Source organism: Cupressus sempervirens, chromosome 3, assembly GCF_028749045.1.
Source record: "Cupressus sempervirens isolate cs-2001-9-10 chromosome 3, ASM2874904v1, whole genome shotgun sequence".
NCBI classification, from domain to species: domain Eukaryota; kingdom Viridiplantae; phylum Streptophyta; class Pinopsida; order Cupressales; family Cupressaceae; genus Cupressus; species Cupressus sempervirens.
In genome coordinates this window covers 544668163-544687364 of record NC_143120.1, presented here as the reverse complement: position 1 = coordinate 544687364, position 19202 = coordinate 544668163, and the positions used below count along the sequence as shown (strand labels likewise).

Genomic DNA, 19202 nt, shown 5'->3' with positions numbered 1-19202 from the left:
GTTAATGGTTATCTATTGTAAATATCTAGTTAGCTTTAGTAGCTTTCGCTTTTTTAGCTTTATCTATTTGAATAGAATATATATATATTTTTTGATAGTTCTTGAGGAAACATCGCTTTATTCTTTTGTATAAATTGACCTCTCAGTCTCTATTAATAACAAGTATTTTTTACCAATTACTTCATAATATAGATTGTATGCAGCTTCAGTTGGAACATTCATTATGCTTTGCAGATGGTTTCTCTATTGTGCTTTGTCAAAAGAGATTTAACTTGTTGCCGACTATTCCTTTCATGAAATTTGAAGGCCAAGAGCTGTATATGGTGACTAGAGGATATCACACAAATAATTTAATCGGCTCTACCCAGTCGAGATCCTTATTTAAAGCAGCTCTGAGATTACAATTATTACTCCCCTTCGTATCTTCTCTTTTATCAATGATAAGGAAGCACGATGTAAACGATGTTTTCCCTTCGATGGCTGGGTGAATGTTGGTTAGCTGATATACTAATAAGGAAATACTGTATTTCCCTCCAAACAAGACTGACTTGGGTATTCAATGCCTAGTGGGTATTCAATGCCTAGCAAATATGGAACTTCAGGGATGACACCCAGATAATATTAATCCATGTATCTACTGATACCTCCTGAATGCACACATTTGTGTTTTGCTAAATCGACAACAAATGAATACTATATGTACTAATATTTTCTTTATATATATTGAATTGTGTTTTACGGATGATGTCCCCTATCAATGGTCACTTATATAATATAATTGTTTATTTGTTTCTGCTTGAGATAACCCCCGGCTTGGATGCTAATTCTTTATTTTCTGAGTTCCATTTTAGATGTCTCTTAATTTGTCTATGTTCAACGAGTTCAGATTTGTTCCCTTGTTTTTTTGTATCCATTTTCTTTCCTTTCCCGCCATGATCATGCTAAGTTATTTCTGAAGTCTCACAGGCCTGTTAGGGAACCCACTTTGATGCCATGTTTATTTTGCAGCTTGCAAGTATGATTAAAATTTGTGTCCAAGAGAAGAAGATTAATCTTCCCAAGTATGATTAAAATTTGTGTCCAAGAGAAGAAGATTAATCTTCCTTTATATCTTTTGTGATGTTCCTTCACCAATTGCATGTCAACTCTTCCAATTACCTCTTTTGTTATATTTCATGTTTCTTCCTTCTCGTTGTTTTTACTTTCCTTCACTTTATGCATTCAATGGCTTGATATTTGTTTTAGTTTAGATTATTTAATTTAACTGATATATCTGAGAGCTGCCCGACTTGGTTTGGATTTAAATTTGGGTTTGAGATTTGGGTTCATGGGTTCGATGAAAAGTTTTTTAGGGTAGGGTTGGTTTCATTTTGGGTTTCTCGTTACAAAAACATATAAAAACAAGAACAAAAAACATATATATTTATGCAGCTGAAAACAAGTTTGTAATACACCACTATGCTATAACCCACAATTGTGAAGTAAAATAGCAAAATACACCACCATACATAATAATGTTTTAGTCCAAATAATATAGCAAAATGCCAACAAACACCGTCATATCAATGTTGCAGTTCAAAAATAATAATGTCAACTTCAACAAAGCCCGCACAGATCGAATTATATCAAAAGTCATAAAAAAACATCTCTCTCCTTTTGTTGTGGAAAATTAGAAGCACAAATAGTGCCATTGGCTTTGGTACTAGCAATGTCAACCTCAAGATCACCCTCATGATCTCTAGGTAGCTTATTGTGGTGATCAACTCCAAGTGCACCAAGGCAAGTCATCAAACCATCCAACTCCGCATGCAATTCAACATCCTTTTCTTCCCTTGTAGATCTTTTCTTTGTGTGTTAGGATCCTCAAGTTTAAATGTGCATAGACCAAGTGTTCCACCTTCTTGTGCTGTAGTCAATTATTTTATAATTAGTGGATAGAGGAGTACGTGTTCCAATTCCTCTTGGATAAGATGAACTAGCAACCTATCAAGATTTTCAATTATAAATTTAAGAGTTTTGTAAATAAAAAACTCAAATATAAACTCAGTATTCATCAACAAGATTTTAAAATTTGCTGGTATATTTTTTCATGGAAGTGCCACCATTTATGAACATCAACATCTTGCTTGTCTACAAGAGAGTCAAGACCACAATGATTTGTGCTTGCAAATCTCATGAATTCACACCTCACATTAGGTTGTATGTCGTTGATAAGGAGTTTACCAAGTGCCACCATTTATGAACATCAACATCTTGCTTGTCTACAAGAGAGTCAAGACCACAATGATTTGTGCTTGCAAATCTCATGAATTCACACCTCACATTAGGTTATATGTCGTTGATAAGGAATTTACCAAGTGCTGCTTTGTACACTTGAGCAACTTCAAAATCTCTATACAAGGCAACTCTAGTGCTACTCTCATCAAAGACTGCTTGACTATAGCACCTAGGGTGCAATGCAAAGGCAAGGAGATGCAAAGCAGTAGTCATTTTGTTCAGTGCCTTCGACATTATTTTTTGTAGTTCCTTAAAGAATGTTTCTTCAAGATATTGCTCACTGTCATTTATTTATTTTTTCGAATCCTCCATGGAGTCAATGCCATTATATACCTTACCCAAGCAAAGCCTATACATGTTAGTGTGTTTCATCATGCTCTACATGGGTTCATTAAATTGCAAAAGGTGCTTGGTAAGATCCCACCAATAGTCATCTAGTATGATTGCCTTAATGACAACTGCCCAAGTACTACTAGATTGTCTCTATATGCTCCAATCAACACTAATTACCATTCTAGACAATGCCTCACAAATCTTTACAAGGTGTCTCAAAACAATTGTGTTGGAGGCAAAATGGATCTCAACAAACTATTTCAAAATCAAAACATTAATAGATTAAAATTAAAAACTTAGATAGTTTATTACTAAGTTGCCGATTCGGATGTGGATGCAGATGTAGGTGTGTGGATGTGTAACTTTTTTTCTTGGAGTTTTGGATGCGTTTGGATATATATATATATATATATATATATATATATATATATATATATATATTTCTAAATATCTCAAATAACTTATTTTATTATATTAGTAAGCCCGCTTCCTTAACAATAAGATATGATATATTAACTTTATCATTATTATTTTGATCAAGAACATAGATATTTTATTAATAAAGTACATAATATAATTTTATAGTCTTTCCTCATCACATAGATAATTCCATCCTATATACATTTTACATCCTGCTACCAACACACCCCCACCCCATTACATCATAAATTTAAGGACTCCATACATAACCTAACCGACCTCTAACACTTACATCATAAATATTAACAACTATCATTCTATTCAAAGTCCTTTCTTGGCTTAATAATAATGCTTTACACGACTTGAGAGGACGTCGGTAAAAAAGAAGAGATGCTCCCTAAAACTTCTTGTCAAGAGGCATCCCGTCTTTTTCCTTCCTAACTAACGAGCAAAAACTAATTCCTCCATCTGCGATCCTACGAGAACTTTTTTAAATTATTTTTATTTAATAAATACAATGTCTCAACTTATTGTTAAAGAAATAAAAAATAAACTGAAAATAGAATCCCCCTAAAAGTTCTTGTCCATCATTTCAACAACTAAGAATAACTTGATTCGACAAAATCTCATACACTTGAGAATAGACAAGCAAAGCACAATTCAATTTGCATATTGGAGTTAAATAAAAAGCTTTGCCCAACTTCTAACAGAATTGGAAGCATGTGGTATCAAATTTCTCCACTTCTTGGTAGTTGCATCAAATAGTTCGCCACCATTGATGACAATCAAATCGTCAGCTATCCGTGGAAAGTTACGCATGTTGTCGGTAAACATTGTATAGCTGACGAGTAGATTAGAACCGAAAGGTTGCGTGACAGTTGAGTCAACCCTTTGGATAGATATATGTACTTGAACAGAAAGCAAACATTGGCATCATTGTGATAATTGTACTCAATCATATCGAATATTGTAGTATCTTTTGTATACATGCGAATAATAAAAGGAATACTTTTGTGTTACATGTTCTTGTCTATTGTCTGAATGCATTAATAAACCGTTTACCCTATATGGTAAACATTTGGCACCGTTGCCTATAAGGACCGGGTGCTATGAATGCTAAACACTTTGAATAAAGATAGAAATAAGAATCCAGAAGATGACAGCATAAGTGTGGCACGAGAAGTATTAAACTGCACACAGCAAAGTGACCGAAGGCACAAACTCCAACAACTCGCCGAAGGGTACGGTAGTGGTGGCACAGGAGGTGATCATGGAGCCGTAGGAGCACTGACGAACGGAGTGCAGTCACCAAGTCAATCAAGGGAGAGGTTGATAGAAGAAGCCCGAGAAAGGCGAAGGGTGATCGAGGGAACAAAGGAAGAATTAGCAAATAGGTATACGCCAAGGAGGAATCTGGATGGAAGGGAAAGGATCAGCGCAGCTTGGAGTGTCGAAGGAACACGAGCGTGGGGTGAACTCTTCGTCCTTGATACACCTGACGAGAAAATACAGTTTGGTTGAAACAACCAAGTCCTTGAGGAAGCCTTCACACCACTTGAGAATGTAGGTGTCCATAACGCGGGTGTTTCGAGCAATATGGAAGTTCAGAACAATGCGGGTACAAACAGCAGCACATAACAAAAGAAAGAAAAGGCATCGATGGTCGAGCCAAAGGAAAAGTTACCAAAGTTCGACGGGGATGGCATGGCTGAGCCGATCAAACACTGCAAAACTTGCGAGACAATTTGGACAGCGAATGGAGAAAGCGACCAGGACGAATGGGCAAGGTTATTTCCAGCCACCATATGATGTGTAGCAATTGATTGGTTTTTTGACACCGATCCGACAAAGCTAATGAAATGGGAAAACATAAAGAAGGAATTTATTACAAAGTTCCAATTGCTACAAGATGACAATGAGATAATAGCATAAATCTACACCACAAAACATGGAAAAAATGAAACAGTGTGTATATGCTAGAAAACTAAAAGAATTAGTAAATAAAATGGAAAGTAAGCTAGCAGATGGGCTGAAAAAGAGATGGTTCATAGAAGGACTACGCCTGGAGTTAAAAAAGAAAATGAAGATTGTAGCGCAATCGTCATACATTGAAGCGTACAATCAAGCAATGGACTTAGAGAGTGAACAGAAAACAAAAAAGAAAAAGAAAAGCAGATCATCCGACTCGGATGAATCCTCTTCTGAGGATAGCAGTAGTGATGAAAAGGGTAGTAAGAAGGTTCGAGCCCTTCAGAAGGATATGATCAGAATGATGAAAGAGTCTAAGAATATGCAAAAAGGGAATAGCCAAACCAGAGAAAACGAGCTATGGTGCACAGAATGCAAGACAGAAGGTCACACTAAGGGATCCTATCCAAAGAATCAGTTTTGTGATATCTACCAAAGTGTGAGACATTCCACAAAGGAATGCCCGTTCAATATGAAAAAAAGAGGGCATCAACAAGTGCTCTTGACACAGGAAGCTTCCACATCAGGAGGGAACGAAAACACAAACAATGACAGTGCCACCTCGGGTGGGTACAAAAACAAAAGAAGGGGACAAAACAACAACACCAACACCAACAATAACAATGGGGGCCGCAGTCAGATTCAGTATGATGCGAATGATTGACTAATGGTTCAATGTCGGGCATGCAACTTGTGGGGCCACTTTGCACAAAACTGTACAATGACGAACACACCGAAGTTGTTATGCAAATGGTGTGGTCCTGGAGACCATGAAGATGCCAAGTGCCCGAAATCAAAATTAGGAGTGAATTTGATCAGCATCGAATCAGGAACATATAAAGAGGAAGTCCTGGCAATTACACGTAAATAGGAAAAGCTGTACCTAGACCTGACAGAAGAAAATAAGAGACTAGAAGAAGCACGGGTAGAAAATGAGAAAGGGATGCAGATAGAGAAATCACAAACGGAGAAGGGGGACACTGTGAGTACCTCAATGAGGAACTACGCAGAACAAAACATCATAAGGCAGATATTACAAATTGAAGTACCAGTAAAATTAAATGATCTGATCCTCACAATGCCCCAACTATGAACGACACTTTCAAACATGGCTCCGACTACTAAACTATCAGAAGAACCTAGGAAGGAGAAGGAAAGCGGAACAAGCATAGAAAACCCAATGTTGCTAGCTCTTACATCAAGAAGGCATCTAGCGGTCATAGAAATGGGTATATTGGGAACGATCCTCTTAGACACAATTGTGGATGGAGGTTCAGAAGATACTAGGAAGAAGTTGGGACAGCTGATGTTGTGGCCACCCACATTCCAATTGCTAATTGCAAACCAACATGGGGCATTAAGCCTCTAGGGATCTTGATGGCACAACCAGTAACTATTGGAACACAGTCGTTCCTGCTCGACTTTGTAGTCATCTCGCTAAAAAGAAGGGGATATAACCTAACTGACCTCTAACACTTACATCATAAATATTAACAACTATCATTCTATTCAAAGCCCTTTCTTGGCTTAATAATAATGCTTAACATGACTTGAGAGGATGTCGGCAAAAAAGAAGAGATGCTCCCTAAAACTTCCTGTCAAGAGGTAGCTTGTCTTTTTCATTCATAACTGACGAGCAAAAACCAATTCCTCCATTTGTGATCCTACGAGAACTTTTTTTAATTATTTTTATTTAAAAAATACAATGTCTCAACTTATTGTTAAAGAAATAAAAAATAAACTGAAAATAGAATCCCCTTGAAAGTTCTTGTCCACCATTTCAACAACTAAGAATAACTTGATTTGGCAAAATCTTAGACACTTGAGAATAGACAAGCAAAGCACAATTCAATTTGCGTATTGGAGTTAAATAAAAAGCTTTGCCCAACTTCTAACAGAATTGGAAGCATGTGGTATCAAATTTCTCTACTTCTTGGCAGTTACATCAAAGAGTTCACCACCATTGATGGCAATCAAATCGTCAGCTATCGGTGGAAAGTTATGTGAAGAGATAGATTTTCCTTCATTTTTGCCAAAATGAGAATTGAATGCAAATCAAATACAAATTGGAAGATGACATAATTCTACTGGCTAAATTCCCAAAAATGGCCATGCCATCGGATTAAGAGTTATTTAAAATTTTGCACATTGGGAATGAGAAGACAATGGATGGCCCAGGATGTGCTTCCAACATGCATCCACAGCGCCTCCACTTCCGTTTTCGCCTCCTTCTGCAACTCTACCTTCGTATCCAGTCTTCTAGGGAGTGCATTAGTAACTTAGGTTTGTTAAGACATTTTTACTTTCAGATAACTCGACCTACCTTCAAGAGCTTCAATCTAGAGAATTGTCTAAATATGCCTTGTGACATATGGTGGTTTGTAATGAAAATTTGAACCTCCTGAGCATTAACAAACATTTGTTTGATCCAGTCAACTTTGTTGCCAATTTTTTGCAGCATTAGGTTGGGTGAATGGACAACAATATATACAAAAAATGTGATCATAGCATTTCTCAACTGATAACCCAACAACCCTATAATTTTTGACATTGTATATTATCAACTGTACAATATTTTTGAGCACCAACTTGCTCAATGGCTTGGAAAAGAATTTTTGCAATAAATTAATTGTCCTTTACTTACTCTTCACAATCCACTGCTCTTAAGCATTACACTTCTCATGAACATTGCAATAATATTGATCAAAGAGTATTTCTTGCATCTTTCCATCTATCAGATCTAAAGACACATGTTTCGATCCATCAATCCTTGATGAGCTTCAAGGCATCGTCTACATGTTTCACCTCTTTGTCCATTGAAGTAGTTCACACCTTTTCATAACTCGACCCTTGGAATCCCTTTGGAATCTCATTAATCGATCTGACCATTTTTTTCCAGTCTGGTGAGCGAGCAACATTAAATGCCAATCCTTAAAGCGAAAACTTCTCTTTAGAGTGATTCTTGGCTGTATAATGAAATAATGGTTTTTAAGAAGAAAATGGGGGTTATGCAAAAATAATTGGATGTTGAATGCACCAGGAGAATTCAAATGGAAGTGCAAATTGGTAAGATCCCTAATAAGCTTAAAGAATATGAACAGGAGCTTCGTTACCTTATAAAGGAAAGTGGTCAAAAAATGGAATAGGTCACTTCTAGTTTGTGTATTGCGGTGGCCAGTCTGGGTAAGAAGAGTAATGAGGAGATAACGTCTCCTGGTAATGCAAGGATGGAAGAGTCTAGGTGGTCCTAGTAAGAGAGCTAGGCAGAGCACAAGGAAAAAAGTTGTTGAGGCTCTTGAGGCTCATGTTCTTTCTCCGGAAGACATTATCCAGAGTACTGTAGAAGCAAGTAAAGAGGTGGCGAACATTATCAAAGAGCTACTGTAGGTGCTGGCTATGGAGCGGGTATGCTGGTTGTTGGTCTGGGCGGTTTTCCTAGTTTTTTCTTTTTGCTTTCCAACTTGTTTAAAAACTAGGTTCCAGGTCCTTGTAAAACCTGGTCGTTTTTTATGGTTTAAACTTTGGTTTCAGGTCCCTGTAAAACCTGGTTTTGTTGTTTTTAAACTTTAGGTTTCAAGTCCTTGTAAAACTTGGTGGTGCTTTATTGCTTATCTTTAGGTTTTTGTAAAGGGTTTCGGGTCCCTTCAGAACTTGCTTTTACTGTAATCTAAAACATTAAATGCCAATCCATTTACATAAATGCATCTTGCTATGTCTTTCTTGGCAATCTCTCTACCCTCATTATGAAATGCCTTTTCCAAGGACCCCTTTGCTCTCTTATTTGGCATTGGTTCTTGTGTAGTATGCAAAAATGGATGCCCCTCTACGAGTTCTTGATTGGAAACAAGTGCCATAGAGGCTCTCGATCTTTTTTTAACTTTTCTAAAGGATGACAAATTGCATTCCCAATTGCTTCATCTACTTGTCTTTGCTCTTCAATATATTCAATACAATAGAGTTTGCAAGAAGGATTTTACTTTGAGGCTTCCTAGGAACTCTTGACTTGCCAGAGGAAACTTGATGCCAATCTAAGGGATAAAACACAAATGTGTTTTCCCTCAACTTTAGGAGCTTTTATTTCTTCTTTGCAATGGCTACAAATCCAAAGATAACCTTTGCTACCTGGTAGTTTTACTGTTTCCACATTTTCATAGTGGAGAGTTTTGACCTGTTTTGAACTAGTTCTCATTGTTAGAAGCGCTTGTCATTGTATGAATCTATAAACAACGTGCAAAGTCAACCAAAATGGAAAAATAAAACAAAACTGTAGAGTTCATTTCATTTTGTTAAAAAATTTCTAAGGAAAATTAAAAAACAAACAACCAAAAAACAAAAACCTAAATCTTTTGTTGAAATCTTCCTCTTTAATGTCTTTGGGGAGATCGAAGTTCGAACAATTGCATGAAACTTAAAAAAATGGAATTAATTGTATTAACAAATCACTGAAATAAATAGAGTTTATAGGTGCTATAAAAAGCATTAACCATGTTGGTTCCTCGGCTTGTTGGTAGGAAAACCTATGAGCCTTGCTTGCTCAATGCTGAGTAATCCAACACAATTCAGCCAACGACTAGGATTAATGCTCAATGATCAAGTCCTCTTCACTTCAGGATCTGCTCACCTAGGTGGGTATCTCTTATGAAAGTTGTTTGATATAGCTTATGCAGAATTTATTGATTGATACTCTTGAGATAGAAAGTTATTTCTCAAGGAGAAATCATAGGTGTAAGGCTGAATGCTTAAATGAGTCTTTTAAATGTAAATGTATGATGGAAATGATAACAATGACATAAGGTGATTTTGGTAATCAGATAAAGATCCTCACCAATTATAACTGTTGATCAACTTAATAATAGCTAGACTAGTTCTTTGCCATTGGGTAAATAGAGTCTAACCCTAAATCAAAGTATCATCAAACCCTTGAAGACAGCGTGCTCACCATCAGTTATTGGACACAGAACTTGAGGAATATGAACCCTAGTGTAAATGAATTTAACCTCGGTTATGGAGATCAATTTGACAAACATTACATAGCGTGCAATATTTGATGATCGAAGATACATAAAAGTTCAATCTATCAACAATAACATGATTTCAAAAGGACAATACTGACAAATGAATTATTGAACATCTAGATATCCGAATTGAGTATCAAAGGAGTATCTTTATATTGCTATATGACATAAGAAACAACAACAAAACAATGTAGATTGCGTAAATCTCAAAATATCCGAATAGTCCCTGATTAAATATGTTCCATAATCAATACGGGTGGGAGGGCCACCTTTTATATAATTAAGGAATCAAAGATACTCACCTCAACGTAGTGAGGGATAGGAATCGATTACTATCTAACAAACAATAGGGGTGAGGTATGAACCTCCCCAACACATAGAGAACGAAAGGAATCTATAACCAGCAACAACAACCTCTTACTTTATCTTATTAGAAGTAAACTCCTAACACCAAAGAGGATCCTCAAACCTAATTACTAGGAACTCCTTATACTTCTATTATACTTATGCTGAACTAATACTTTGAATCTCTTCCTTATCAAGTGCATCAACCATTAAAGTTCAAACTGCTTTATAATATTTGCATAAAAGAGGAAATATATCCAAAACATAGGATTATATCTGTATCATGGATAACTTGTATTGTATATAACTTATATCTTAAAATGAGATCCTAGTACCCCTTCTTATACAAAACAAAGTGGTGCAACAGAGCTTCAGATCTCTTCATTGCATGACTATTCATAACTAACTAATTACTTATGCATAAACTAAAAATTACTTTAGCAAATCTTTGTGTTCTTCATTCTCCAATTGCAACCTCATCTTCTTCATTAGTTGCGGCTTCCACTTGCATCGGTTCAGGCACTACCATGTAATCATTGGTCCATTTGGAAATCTGTGCATGCATGGGCCATGTAAATTTGGAAATCTCAGGAATGCACAGATTTTTAGATTAATGGCTTCCAATTCAATTTCATCATAGAAACAGGGAAGTCCTGTACTTAGCCTTTGCTTCTCAATATTTAGTAGAATACCCCACTTCTTCATCCTCTGCATTATCTCAGGAATATGATCACAACTCCTTATGATGTCTTTCTCAATATTAAACTGATGATCAAATTTTGCAATAAAAGACTTAATATGTTCGTCAGGATCATATTGTCTTGCTTTTTCACTTTGAAACACAAAGCTATTCGAAAAGTACTCTTGCACCTGCTTTATATTTGAGTACCCTATTATGAAGCCATCAAATTTCATAAAATGGGGCATGTGATTCCCCTTTCTCCTAGGTATGTCCTTTTCTATCCACATCAATTGCTAGATAAATTCAAGGAAACCTACCCTCTTAGACAAAAATTGAGGTAGCCTATGTGTTTGCTACATACATCCATATAACCTAATCAGTGTAAACTCAAGCTTGCATATCCAGCCCTCAAAGTTGAACTCATACTTCCTATTAGGCAGATATTCTTTGGGCCTCAACATGATCTTGATTTGCTTGGGTATTTTGGCAATTGAACCTCCAAGCAGTCTAGTAATCCACACGACAAACACATCTCTAAAGATCTTGAAATCTCCATCTCTGCCATGTTTATCCCAAGCCTTGCACCACATTTGGATAGGTAATGGGTTGCCTTGTTCATTAGTGGTAGTAAGCTTCAAAGAACTTCTGAACTGGTCAACATTTTGAAACAGTAGCAGATGGCATAACAGAGAATAATTTTTGAACGACTCGGTAGTCCTCCAACTAGCTAATTGTGCATGAAGGGTTTTCTCAAGTTCACTAGCAAAGTCGAACTCTAGATAGGAATGAGGGTTTTGAATCCTTATGGACATATACATGTAATAAAGGAGAATCCTTTCTTTAGAGTCTTCTCCAAACAATTGAGCCCATCCATAATAAGTCTTCTTGAAAAAGCCCATAAACCTATCAATAGAATGAGGACCCATGTTCTCAACTGGCATTAATTTGTTATTTCGTCCCTTATTCATGAAATGTGCAATTTCACTAAGCTTGAACCTCATTGTCCTCTCGTAGTCAACTCTAAACTGATCTGTGTCTATTTTGGTAAGAGCCCGAGTACTTCAACCAAAACATTCTTCAATGCAAGACCTAGTTATGACCAGTAGAGGCATTTCGTTTGGTTTCCTAACTGTTCTTGTGTCTGTTTCGTAATGTTCAACTAGGAAATTGATAAGCTCAATGTCTACATACACATTTTGAACTATAATTTTGCCTAGGTCTAGTCTCCAAGCATTGTTTTGAGGTTCTTTCTCATCTGTATTTGCATAAAAGTACCAAAACAAAGACCTACCATAAACTGACAAATTCACATCCATACACCCACCATATTCATCAGAGAATATAGACATGGTCCAAGTAGCACAGGAGTCTGGAAATAATTCTAGGAGTGTCTTCTGGATTGTTTTATCTATGTTTTCACCTTTATCCTTCTTGACAGCTACCTTTTTCTTAGCACTAACCTCTTTCTTGGGTGCCATTTGAAAATGAATCTCAAATTTAGGAAGAAAACACAACTTACGGCTTTTCAAAGCTTGAAAATGCTTCCTCGCAACTCACTTTCTTGTTCTCCAAATCCTTTTGCAGCTTGAAAATGGTGTTTCACAAAGAATGATTTCTCACCTTTAATAACTTATTGCCTTTTATTCTTTTAATTCTCATTTATGAGTTTAGACAATTTGCACAAGCAGCCACTTGTCCACTTCGCTTACCCGTCACTATAAACATTCTGCTATTAATGCCTTGTACTTTGATGTATGTGAAATGACTTACTTCACTTATAAAAATATTCATTTCACATTTTTGCTATGTGGTTCACTAATTCTCTTCAAAATGGCGAAAATTGCCACTTAGCACTTCCCTCTTAGAATTACCACCAAAATAGCTAAAATGCTATTTTGCAGTCACCTTGTGTTTGTATGTGCAATCTCATGACAAATCACTACTTTGCAACCCTTTCATCTTTAGTTGTGCGAAATCGCGAAAAATATCCTCTTTGCAGGGTGCTTGCCTTGTATCAACAAGAACAACGAAATTTCACTATTTCGCGAGTACTCATCTCTTCCTCTGAAATGGTGAAAATATACTTACCAAGGTATTATTTAAGGAGAAATTGAAAATTTATGATGCAATTTGGCATGGAAATTTTCAAGGTCTACCAAACCCACAAAGAAAAATTGTCTAAATAAATATTCTAAAAATATTCTAATATTGCAACCACACAGGAATATTTCAGAAAACTGCTGAAGGCATGCATTAATCACCCTTCAACACTCCTTGAGCCATGGCAGGTAAACAAGAAAGTTCAGCAATAGAGGCAAGAAGTTTTGGTTTCCACTAATGCACAAACTAGATATACCAAAAAAGTAAAGTTGTCTAAATAAATATTCTAATATTGCAACAACATAAGAATGTTTCAGAAAACTGCTCAAGGCAGGCATCAATCACCCTTCAAGACTCGAGTAATGGCAGGAAAACAAGAAAGTTCAGCAATAGAGGCAAGAAGTTCTGTTTATCACAAATGCACAAACTAGATATGTTTCACCTTGTTGGTCGTTTTAGTGTTCTATTCTTGGGTTAGAGGGTTCAGTTGGCCAAAATAGACCAATTTGTTAAAAAAAAGGAAAAAAAAAAAGTCAAAAAAGGGGGCAAAAAACGCTGCTAGTTCTCCCGAGGTCCTGCTGAGCCAGAAAACATTTTCTGCAAATTCAGCCTTGGTACGATAGGTTAAACACACGGTGTGAGCTGAACCCACCCTGAACTGCATCCAAACCTGCTTTTGGAAGGACTGGAGTGGGCCATGGGCATAAACCAGAAGAATCCAGTACCTTAAATATATGTATATTGAATGGACATATTTCTTATTTATTTGTATAGGTATTCAAATGATCTCATTTATATTTGGAGTTCATTTATTTACCATATACAATCATCTATGTTGCATGGGTACTCATAACGTTTGCTTGGCCTTGGGGTTTTCTATTGATCTTTTTAAGTTGCTTGTCTGTCTACTTACTATGTCAATCACAAACCATTTAGTTACTTGTAAGAAACACCACATAATCTCTGCTATAAAAGCTTTCTATGCGTATTTACATTGCCTTTGCCGCTCTTATGCCAAAAAAGTCATGTTCGGGTTTCACAAGAAGCTAGTTTCATTTTCCAAAATATTTGATGATGGTAGGATAACACTTTAAGTCTATTTGCGAAGCATTTGGAAGCAATTATTTGGAAGTCTATAAACTACCTTGTTAAATGAGATTTTGGATTGCCTAGATCTTAGACTGGGAACAGTGTATGTTAGGTGATTTCACTACTGACATCAATCCATGCAAACCCGTTTGTGATGCCTCTGACAATTTATATGGGGCACAAATTTTATTTGAATAGTATAAAGATGACTGCATAAGCTAGGGGTTTACTTTGAAATTGACATCATAATTCTATGCAAAATGATTTTTGAGAACTAAAAAGTTTTTGCAGACTATGATCACAAGCCCTGAAGAACTTTGACTTTTAGAGCTGAACATTTTTGCTGGCAATCCCTTTCGTTTTGATTATGTTCTTCTTAATTATTGTAATTACTTTCCATCGGATATACAACTTGAGGATACGAAGTGTGTTCAACTCATTAATTGTTACTAATTAATGGCACAGTTTTTATTTTTGGATCAATAGATTCTTGGCATTGAATAATTATATTAAAGCTGTTGGGAAATTCAAGTTTGCTGTTTTTACAGATCATCTTAATTTCAGCAGTTACACAATTGACGTTTCAGTAGCATTATGGTCAGGCATGACAAGCGGAAAGAAATAGCTCTATTGTATTTTATATTCTAGGAATTCAAATGGGAAACCTTCTGAGATGGGCGATTATTAGAACAATAGTAGCAACAACCATTATAATCAAGGTTACCAAGAGACTGGGGTACTTGGAGACCTTGGAGACGGGTACTGCTACTGGTACGGCTAATTTTCAAAAATAGGAGACGGGGGTACTTGGAGACTTTAATTGTTGTTTAATAAAGAAATAATTATATATCATTGACAAGTCTTTCTAGAGGCAATTAAGCAAATTGATTGGAAAACTATAGTGGCTATCATTATAATTACTAACATATATGATATAAGTAATAACAAAATTTTAAGGGGTGATGATAGAGGATAAGATTTAGGAGTTTTATGACGCCTTATGCTCAATATTTTTGGTGGGAGACATCAATTGTTGGTTGGGGGACTTTGGAGATGGCAACCAAAACCTCGTGCATCCAAACATTTTTGGGGACGTCTCCGGTACCTAGAGACGTGTCTCCGGTACTGGGGGTCTCCGAGACGCGTCTCCAGGTGTAGGAGACGGGTCTCCTGGTAACCATGATTATAATTGTTATTGTGCTTGTGAAGGGATATACATTTCACTTTGTTATAAATAAGTCTCATGTAGAGGGAAGAACCACAACCTTGTTTGTGGTTTAATAAATCAAATTATTGAATTAAAAGAAACTTGTTGCAAACTTTGTTCTTAGTCTTACTAAACAAGATCACTTGCATATCATATCCTGATGAATGTCTGATTTTTAAAGCGCTAGCATTGGATACGGTTCTAGTCTAAGTAGGGTCAAGTGGACATTACGAAATCATAGTAGCATTGCTACTATTTTATTCATGGTACCAAATATATCTATAGGTGAACCCTAGCAGTTGATTATTGGAGTGAAATGTTAAATAATTTTGCAGTCAACAAAATCTAACTTTTGAAGGGGTCTTCTAGTATCCTTACTGCATAAGAATTCCAAAACATCTTTATGTTGAAAATTAAGTAAAATCAGAGCAGTCGGAAACTCCCTTGCCCCTCCTTCGGTGCATGTATCCCTGTATCTGTATCTGTATCGGATACACACCAGATTTCCTACCCACACATGCCAGAAAAATCCTTAATTTTCCAACTGTGCCAAATACTATGTGATTTAATGTTTTAAAATTTGATGTAAGTCATCCTTAATTAAAAACAAGCTTCAATTATATAACTTTTTTGTTTTGGTATAAACAAAAACATACACCAAAATATTTGAGACTATCAAATATGCATATGGAATTTAATATGACATAATTAAACCATGGGTAGGTTTTGATTTTTTGTTTTGGGTTGCTACCTTAACATGTTAGCTGTTTTTAAATCAACGACTCAGCTCTAATTTCTTGATTTCATTTCATATATATTAATTTGCAGGTGATTGGTTCACGCTGGATCTTTGTTCAGATGTTCTGTTGTCTTGATTCTTGAATTCCGCTGATATGATGAACATGGTTCAGTCTGGGAAGTTCTTGGCAGGGTATCTAATGCTATTGATGTTGCAGATAATGTGAAGGATTGGGATTATGACTGAAAGCTCTTGACGTGTTAATACAATGTACGTGGTGTTTGTGTGGATATAATTTATGTACAGCTATTAATCTTTGAGGCAGTACTTATATACCATGTTTTACCTGATGACATGGACACATCATTAGTATGGGTTATGTCAAGCTTGCTGCCAGCTAAATTCAAATCATTCTCTTTCATGATAAAGAGGCAGTTTGTGTAGCATGCTTCTGTACTGTATATATTCAAGGATTTCAAAATGGCCTTTATAAGATAATGACAGCTCTTTAGGCTCTAGTCATCTGGAATTGCTTGCTTCAGATGTGCAAAAACAACACCCGGTTTCATTCCTCCAGTTATGAACCGAAAGATGGATGTATACATGCAAAATGGATGTGTTCTTGAATAGAAGCTAATTGCTTCTCTTCATCATGTCATATATATATAATTTGAAGCAAAAGGTCCAAAACGTCCTCATCAGCCTCATTTTTGTGCAAATTGGTTGCGTATGATTTTTTTTGGCCCCAAAATCCTCATCTTTGGAAAAAAAAAAAAAGAAAGGTTTACTGCAATTTTCAATAATTTTCGTATTTAAATCACATTGATTACCGCAATTGACAAAGTAGTTGTGTGACATTACTATAACATGACTGCAAACAAGAGTTTGCCGCTACGTGTATAGAAGATGCAACTAATTGCAACTAATTTCAAGAATGTAGGGAGTTGGGAAGCAGCATACTTGTGTAGGAGATTACAAATACATTCAATAACATATAAATAATATTTCTACAAGAGTCAACCATCATATTCAAATTGGTAAGTAATTTGTTAAACACAATGTTCAATGTGCAGAACACAAATCTTTGAGTTAAATTTATAAGATAAAAAATGTTAAATCTACTTATATTTTAGTGGGATTTGTAATCGAAGAGAATATTTTACTGTTATATTTCAGCTGGTTGCTCAGACTTCATATTTTGTGGTTTAATTATTTATATTTAGATGGTATTTTTTTTTCGATACTGTCGAATAGTTGATACTTATCACATGGTTTAATTCTGTGCGTAATCCTTATCTAAATTGAATGCCATTTTCTTGGAGGGAGCAGTACCCAAGCAGGCTTAGAACTCAGGCAAAGAGGAAGCATGCCGACAAGAGCAACCCCAAGCGCTCCACCAAAGGTGCCATATCTGAGTAGAATAGGAGCAATGGAAGAACAGATGGGAGACAGACTCCTCTCCATTACCACACAAAACACAATAAGAGGGACCCTGAAATCCACGTTTACAAAGATTATCCCAGGTAAGACAACGGTTGTGAGCCATTAGCCACATGAAAAAATTGCACTTGGACCAAGAAACTTTATTCCAAACTTGCTTCCACCAAGGGACCTCAGCATCCCCAAATAATTGTTATTGTGAAGTTTCGCCGACTATCTAGTCCAAACAACAATTGACGGTCTCTCTTTTTCCACAATGGTAACATTGTAAATTAGCTGTCCAGAAAGAAATAATCCATAATCCATATTCTAGTTAAATGGCTATTTAATGTTAATTTAATTTATTTGCAATATCATTGTTTTGTTCGATTGTGACAACTTGAGAGCCTCATTTTTTTAATCCAAGTCTTCTTAGAAGTTAAGAGGTATAATGTTGTGTTGGTAATATTTTCCCCTCTAATATGTCCTCTCAAAGTCTTGTTAGAAGTCGAGAGGTATAATGTTGTGTTGGTAATATTTTTCCCCTCTAATATTTTGTCCTCTCAAATTGTGATACATATTCTATTGGTTGCTAAACATCACCTTAGATCTTCATGTGACCTAGCATTGCACCATTAGGTCCAATCTTCGGACGTAAAAATCTTGGTCATTGTGTTTTTCTATAGCTTACTTTGATATTATTCATATCTATTCTAGAATGTATTATGTATATGTATTTTGTGTGTATCTATTACTTGTACTTTGCACAAGTTAGTACTTTTAACTAAATTTAAAACTATGATTCAACAACAAAGCTTTGGAATGTGATTTGGTTTTTACATTTTGAATTTCTTAAAATGGTTTATTCATATCTATTCAACATTTTCTACCATAAGAAATGTTCACTTCTATTGATTTTATTGATTTATTAGATTTTTATTTAGATGATATATTCTTTAAAGATTTCTAGTTCAAAATTCCTTGGCACAAAATTGTAGATGTTTATTATTGTTGGTTTGAGGCCTCACTAATTTTTAAAATTTTCAGAATTTGTTAGATAGTGCAATTTATGTGATATGCTTTCTTTTGATATAAATAACAATTTGAAATAAAGTATTTATAATAGCATTTTATCCTTCACTCACGTTATTAGAATTACTAACAATAATTTTATCTTCTTCGTATAAATTTTGACAAAGAATCATTTATTGACAAGCTTACATTATTGTATTCTACAAATTGTTATTATAGAGGAACTCTTCATTTGGACAATTCATATTTCGCTCTTTATTTTAGACAATCCATGGTCACAATTCTCTATTTTATCCACATTGTATTTCTATGTCATGCAAATGACAAATAGTTTTTTTTAAGGTAGAATGTGTTAAAAAAATAATAGCTTTTTTTAATTTAACATATAAATATATACTTTTAAATTTTTTTTATTATTTTCCCCGATTTATAGTTTAAATTTCAAAAATTCTTATATGTTTTTTTTGCTGCTATGGCATATACTAGTCCTTGAGAAGAATATCTTCCAAACTTTGTATCTTAGGTCCAAAAATTTGGAGTGAATTTTTGTGGCCAATAGTCTTAATTAACCATGCA

At 35.4% G+C, this 19202-nt stretch overlaps 1 protein-coding gene across 1 annotated transcript in view; it reads left to right on the top strand.

Annotated features, from left to right (window-relative positions):
* The window catches only part of LOC149567575 (PHAF1 protein At3g51130), a 93866-nt gene extending 76972 nt beyond the window's left edge, over nt 1–16894 (top strand). The window contains exon 15 of the mRNA XM_089820813.1: nt 16265–16894. The gene's annotated coding sequence lies outside the window, so the exon portion shown is untranslated. The remainder of the gene's footprint in view (nt 1–16264) is intronic.
* Nucleotides 16895–19202: the final 2308 nt, after the last annotated feature.